The sequence below is a fragment of the Phyllostomus discolor genome, chromosome 3 (genome assembly GCF_004126475.2).
Source record: "Phyllostomus discolor isolate MPI-MPIP mPhyDis1 chromosome 3, mPhyDis1.pri.v3, whole genome shotgun sequence".
Taxonomy (NCBI): domain Eukaryota; kingdom Metazoa; phylum Chordata; class Mammalia; order Chiroptera; family Phyllostomidae; genus Phyllostomus; species Phyllostomus discolor.
In genome coordinates this window covers 35,963,364-35,970,743 of record NC_040905.2, presented here as the reverse complement: position 1 = coordinate 35,970,743, position 7,380 = coordinate 35,963,364, and the positions used below count along the sequence as shown (strand labels likewise).

At 37.2% G+C, this 7,380-nt stretch overlaps 1 long non-coding RNA gene across 1 annotated transcript; it reads right to left on the bottom strand.

Moving 5' to 3' along the window:
* Nucleotides 1-2,212: 2,212 nt before the first annotated feature.
* On the bottom strand, nucleotides 2,213-3,633 carry LOC118499226. Its single transcript, XR_004901752.1, has 2 exons — nucleotides 2,750-3,633; nucleotides 2,213-2,542 (listed from the first exon to the last, which is right to left on the bottom strand). It is a non-coding gene; the product is annotated as an uncharacterized LOC118499226 (long non-coding RNA).
* Between the last annotated feature and the right edge of the window lie 3,747 nt (nucleotides 3,634-7,380).

Sequence of the window (7,380 nt, the reverse complement as noted above, 5' to 3'; positions counted from 1 at the left end):
CACCCCTTTCCTTCCCACAGCGTTTCTCTTGCTTTCTTCCAAATTGCTAAGAGAGGGCTGTGCACTGCTGCTACATCTTGCTTTCCAGCTTCCTAAGCTGCCTGCCAAAGCCATGTGGTCCTCCCTTTCTCCAAAGTCTCATGCAGGTGCTGTAACCAGGGGGAGCAGCCTCCCAGTTGCATCCTGTGTGGAAGTCACTCCCATCTCCCTGGCTCAAAGCCTGGCCACAGCTATTTAACATATCCATGAAACCTGTCAAAAGCTATAGATATGTTAAATGATCACACCTGAGGTTAGTTGCAAAACTGTTGCTATGCAAAACAGCTCTCAATGGCCCTGCTCCATGTGTCCCATCCCCCAGTTAAGACTTGTGGGGGTAAGGACATCCTATATATATGTTTTTAACATTTCCTGGATATACTGAGTTCTTGACCCCATTACAAATCCCTATTTGGTGGCCCCCTGGCTGTACCCTGTATCAACACTACTAGGAAAAAATATAGGATAATATTTTTCAAATTGGTGGTTATGACAAACTGAATGTTTGTGTCCTCCTAAAATTTACATGTTAAAATTAACATGTAATATGATGATATTAGGAGATGGGGCCTCCTAATGATTAGTTCCCTCATAAATGATATTTGTGACCTTGTAAGAGGCTGAAGAAACCAGAATTCTCCCCTTCTACCATGTGAGGACATAGTGAGAGACAACTGCCTATGAAAAAGAAAGTGGACACTCACCAGACACTGAATATTCTGGCACCTTGGTCTTGAACTTCCCAGGTCTCAGAACTGTGAGAAGTAAATTTCTGTTGTTTAGAAACTGCCCAGTCTATGATAATTTGTTACAGCAGCCTGAACAGACTAGGACAGTAGTAGACCAATATTTCTTTATGAAATGCAGAAAATAATAAGCATAAAACCCAATAAATTAGACTTCAACAAAAGACATGATTAAGTAAATTAGGAAGTAAGCTGCTAACATGTGGAAATATTTATAAAACATACCTGATGCAGTACTTGAGTCAATATCATGTAAAGAAATTCTACACTAAATTTTAAACAACGACTTTAAAAAATGGGAAAATACTTAAATGGACTCTTTATAAAAGTATATATATATATATATATATATATATAATATATATATTATATATATATGAATGGCCAGGAAACATAGTAAAGAATGCTCAATATTTTTAGTCTTCAGGGTAATGCATTTACAAACCACAATGAGGTACCAGTGTAATCACTGGAATAGCCAAAATTAAAGATATTGACAACACCAAATATTGGTGAGGTTTGGGACCACTGAACTATCATTCATTGCTGATAGGTATACTGAATGTTGTCATTACTTAGGAAAAAGTATTTGCTCTTAAAAAATAAAGTTATGTACACCTACCCTTTGGCCCGGAAATTTTACTCAGGTTATTTACCCAGAAAATACATATTTATATACACATAATGACTGGATGTTCAGAGAGGCTTTCTTTGCAATAGCCCCAAGCTGAAAACAGCTCGTGTATTCATCAACAGGAGAATTAATAACCAAATTTTGGTATAGTCATACAATGGTATACTATTCAGCACTAAAAATGATAAACTACCAATATAGGCAAACAGGTGAAAAAGTCCTACATACATAATGCTGAGCAAAACCTCCCCCTCAAAAACAAAATAAGAACACATCTTATATGATTTCATTCATAGGAAGTTGTAGAACAAAAGTAATGCAAGGTTGAAAAGAAAAAGAATGATAATTGCTTCTGGGAAGGAAGCTTGACTACAAAGAGACATGAGAGAATTTTCTAGGGAGACGGACATATTCTATATCATTATAAGGGTATGGGTTACATAGGTGTATGTATTTGTCAAATTTGTACAATTAGGATTTATGTAATTTCATGAATTAAACTTACTGGAATATTTTAATATGTTAACAATAGCTACATGGGGTATAAGAATTCATCCCATTTTATAAAATCATATTCTTGTTTGCTTTGTTTTAAATTTTCCCTGTGAAAATACTTATAAGTGAATAGATTGTAGAGTTTGAGAATTTGCCTTAACCTTTAAACAATGATGGAAATGTTAGGGCAACATTTAAAAAATTCCTACTTGCCTAAGAACCAAAATTATGTAGTATTTTTGACAATTCAGTACATATTTATTAATGCATCTATTGTTTATTTACAGATCAGATGTAAATAAGATCAAATGGAAATACTCAAATGGTTCTGAGTTCAGCTTTTAAGTGTTTAAGTCAGGTTTTCTAGGGGAAATTTAAAAATGATGAAAGGCAAGTAGCATTGGAGAATAAAAAATAACTAGTAAATATGATAAATTAAAATTCTCCCAACTATAATATTTCTAAACAACTAAAGATTTTTGTGGGGAAAATTATTTGAGTGACTTTAAGAAAATCTGTTCATAGATTCATTTTAATAGTACTGCTCTGAGTTATATTTCCAAAGTTGGAAATTGCCTTGGAAAGGAGGTAGAATCAAGTATCATTTAATTAAAGTTATATTCTGTAACTTTTTTTTTTTAAAAAGATTTTATTTATTTATTTTTACAGAGGGAATGGAGGGAGAAAGAGAGAGAGAAACATCAATGTGCGGTTGCTGGGGGTCATGGCCTGCAACCCAGGCATGTGCCCTGACTGAGAATCGAACCTGCGATGCTTTGGTTCACAGCCCACGCTCAATCCACTGAGCTACGCCAGCCAGGGCATATTCTGTAACTTTTATAATCCTCCATAATATTGACCTCACTAATTTTTCTTCTCTGTTTTGGAGAATCCTATTTGGACTTGATTGTTACTACATTTCACAAAGCATCACTTAAACATATTGTCATACAATGCCACAGTAAAATGGGTGTGGGTATTCCATTTCTATATGTTTAAAATTTCAAAAATAAGTATTTTAAGTAAACTGGTAGTTAGTGCCCAGGAATCTTTTAAATTACTCTTCAATAGGGCTAGCTTAGGAAATAGTGCGCCAGGTTTCCTGAAAAAAAAAAAAAAAATGGAAGAATGATGTATACTTATAAGTGAGCATGATCAAAGTAAAAGAAAAAGTAAGCAGAGAAAATATCCCCCAAATCATTAACAAACTTTAAAGCTTCTGAATATATATCATAAGACAAGAACCTGTTAACAATTTTGACTATGTCACAATAAAGAGTAGAATTATTCATATGTTCCAATGACAACATGGTTATGGAAGCTAGTCATATAAATGAGAGATGTTAAAGCCTTTCCACTCTTATTGGCATTGATAAACAATATCAGTCAATCCATTAACAATACAAGTCTTTGAAATATCTTTTGTTGAGTCAGGGGAATAGGACCTAGTTATCTATTTAGGCATAATCTACATTTTAGAGATAAAATATTTTATATGGAATTTCCTTTGTACTTAAATCTAAAAACTATATAATTTGGAGAAGTAGCCCTCGTAACCCTTGAGAGAAAAAAGCTAAGAATGTTTAACTAACTTAAATGTTGACTAAATCTTAGCATCCCATGTAGCAATATTTTTTTGCCAATATATTACTTAGTCCTATCCAGAGTCTGTCAGGATTCTCATGATCTTAGGTTATTTTAAGCTAAACTTATTAATTCCAAATGATAGTTACTGATACATAACATTATTGGAAAACAGTAAAAATTTTATTTTTTTAATTATGTGTTTTTATCACTAAAATAATGTGCTTTTTAAAAAAGATTTCATTTATTCATTTTTAGAGAGGGAAGGGAAAGAGACAGAGAGAGAGAGAGAGAGAGAGAGAGAGAGAGAGAGAGAGAGAGAGAGAGAGAGAGAGAAAAACATCAATGTGCAGTTGCCGGGGGCTGTGGCCTGCAACCTAGGCATGTGACCTGACTGGGAATCGAACCTGCGATGCTTGGTTTGCAGCCTGCGCTCAATCTGCTGAGCTATGCCAGCCAGGGCAAATAATGTGTTTTTTTTTAATATATTTTATTGATTATGCTATCACAGTTGTCCCATTTTCCCCCCTTCACTCCCCTCCACCCTGTACACCCTCTCCCACCCATATCCCCCTCCTTTAGTTCATGTCCATGTGTCATACTTATGAGTTCTTTAGCTTCTATATTTCCCATACTATTCTTACCCTCCCCCTATCTATTTTCAACCTACATTCTATGCTACTTATTCTCTGTACCTTTTCCCCCTCTCTCCTCCTCCCACTCCCCTGTTGCTAACCCTCCATGTGATCTCCATTTCTGGGGTTCTGTTCCTGTTCTAGTTGTTTGCTTAGTTTCTTTTGGTTTTGCTTTAGGTGTGGTTGTTCATAATTGTGTTTGCTGTCCTTTTACTATACATGTTTTTTCTTTATCTTCTTTTCTTAGATAAGTCCCTTTAACATTTCATAAAATAAGGGCTTGGTGGTGATGAACTCCTTTAACTTCACCTTATCTGAGAAGCACTTTATCTGCCCTTCCATTCTAAATGAAAGCTTTGCTGGGTAGAGCAATCTGGGATGTAGGTCCTTGTCTTTCATGACTTGGAATATTTCTTTCCAGCCCCTTCTTGCCTGTAAGGTCTCTTTGGAGAAATCAGCTGACAGTCTGATGGGAACTCCTTTGTAGGTTACTGTCCCCTTATCTCCTGCTGCTTCTAGGATTCTCTCCTTCATTTTTACCTTGGCTAATGTAATGATGATGTGCCTTGGTGTGTTCCTCCTTGGGTCCAACTTCTTTGGGGCTCTCTGTGCTTCCTGGATTTCTTTGAAGTCTATTCCCTTTCCAAGATTGGGGAAGTTCTCCTTTATTATTTGTTCAAATAACTTTTCCATTTGTTGCTCTTCCTCTTCTCCTTCTGGTACCCCTGTAATTTGGATGTTGGAACGTTTAAAGATTTCCTGGAGGCTCCTAAGCTTCTCCTCGTTTTTTTGAATTCTTATTTCTTCATGTTTTCCTGCTTGGTTGTTTTTTGCTTCCTTCTGGTCCACTTTATTGTTTTAAGACCCAGTTTCCTTCCCATCACTATTGGCTCTCCGTGCATCTTCCTTCATCTCTTTTATGGTAACCTGCTTTTTTTTTTCATCTAATTTGCACCCAGAATCAACCAATTCTGTGAGCTTCCTCATAACCAGTGTTTTGAACTGTGCATCTCATAGATTGGCTATTTCTTGGTCGCTCAAAAGGATGAGTCCTGGGGGACTGATGTGTTCTTCTGTTGGAGACATGTCTCTCTCTGTCTTTCTTCCCCCCCCCCCCATCTGGTCACTCTTGTTATGGTGAGGGGCGGAGCCTTAGTTGTTTACCTGGGCTGGGCACCCCAGTCGCTGGATTGTGACGTTGTATGTGGGGACGGGTGCGGGGGCAGGAGGGAACAATGGCGGTAATTCTGTTCTCCTGGGATCACAGTCCCTTCTCTAGGATCCTGAGTTGCATGCTTTGCCCTGGTCCACAATCGCTGCTTCACTGGGTCCGCCAGCCGCTGCTTGCGTACTCAGGGTCCACCACTGTGATCTTGCGTGCCCCAGATGGCTTACGCACCAAGTTCGCACCGAGCTCTCCCCAATCACCGAGTTCCGCTGCTGACCCTCACCTGCCTGGCTCCGCCCCTCCCACCGGTCTGGATGAACGGGTCTACTTCAACTTTTTGGCTGTCCGACTTCCATTCAGATAAATTCTCTGTCAATTCTGGGTGTTATTCTGGCTCTAAATTGTTGTTGTTCTAATCTTAATTGTGCGTGGAGGTACGGTGCATCCACCTATGCCTCCATCTTGCTGGAAGTCCCAAATAATGTGTTTTTATAGAAAGAGTTATTTAGGCATGTAGTTTTCTATTTGTATGTGTGGATATGGACATAAATACATATACATAGTTTGACATCATAACTTATATAAAATGTTGAAACATGCTTTTCTACTTAGCAATTTATCATAAACATTTTCCTATGTAACTAAAATGTCTGTGTAATATAGATTTGTTATAATTTACTTAACTGTTCTTTCATTGTTGGGCATTTTCTTGTATTATATACAAATTTCTGAGGAGCATCTGTGTGCATACATTGTTATCTGCATTTTGGATTATTGACTTAGAGTAGATTCCCAGCTGTAAAACTGCCAGGTCAAAAACTTTTTCTATATCGCTTTCCAAAAAGGCAGCTCCACTGCATTCTATCAGTAGAGATACATAAATATGCTTGTCTCATTGTTCACTTACTAGACTTACATATTACAATTTTAAAAAAATTAAATATGTTGTTTTAAAGATTTATTTATTTTTAGAGAGGGGAGAGAGAGAAACATCAATGTGTGGTTGTTGGGGGCCATGGCCTGCAACCCAGGCATGTGCCCTGGTTGGGAATCAAACCTGTGATGCTTTGGTTCACAGCCCGCGCTCAATCCACTGAGCTACGCCAGCCAGGGCTAAAATATCTTGATTGGTTTTAGAGAGAGAGGAAGGTGGGGATGGGAAAGGGTGGGCGGGGGAGAGAAAGATGTGTGAGAGAAACATCTATTGCTTACCTCCCATACGTGCCATGACCAAAGATTAAACCTGCAACCTAGGTATGTGCCTTGAACCCCTAACCTTTGGGTGAACAGGATGATGCTACAACCAACTGAGCCACACTGGCAAATGCACACATTATAATTTTTATTTTTGCTTTTTATAAGTAGAATATTGTTTTTGTTTTAGTTTGTATTCCGTAAGTGATTATTGGATTGATATTTAAAAACCTGTCTTTCATGCCTTTGTCTTTTAGGGTTTTAGGATTTCTTCATGATTAACATTCTCTCTTCCTTCCCTGAGGATTTTATTTGTGTCCATCACATTGTGACAAATGTTTTTTACATTTAAGCATTTACTTTTTAGTTATTTTGTATTTTAATTTGGAGAAGTACATTTTTAATGCAGTCAAACAATATTTTATGACTAGCATTGCTTTAAAACTACAGCTAAAGGAAGGCAGATTGTTTACTTGTTTTCTACTTCCCTGAAAATATCCAAGACTGGAACTAATACTGTCAGTCTCTAATAGAGTTTGGCAATGTCAAGATGGTTTGGGGCAATGTCAAGGTGTTGAGTTAGTCCCCAGGTCACTGCTGATTAAAGATCCTGCCCTTTGGGCCGGTGAGAGACCCAGCACCAGGATCCCAACAATTTCTGATTCTTCCTCATATCCCTTCATGACAGTGCAGAACAGTTTCTTCTTCAGAGAACATTCAGGCCTCTTTCCTTCTGTTACAGCACTGACTATTTTTCTGTTTGTATTATTGGTCTGTGCTTTTAAAAAATAATGAATATATTGGCGGAAAGATCATTTAAAAAATCATTATACATTTGCTTTATCTGTGTCTATGTACTTAGTTATTATATATTTTTTATATGAA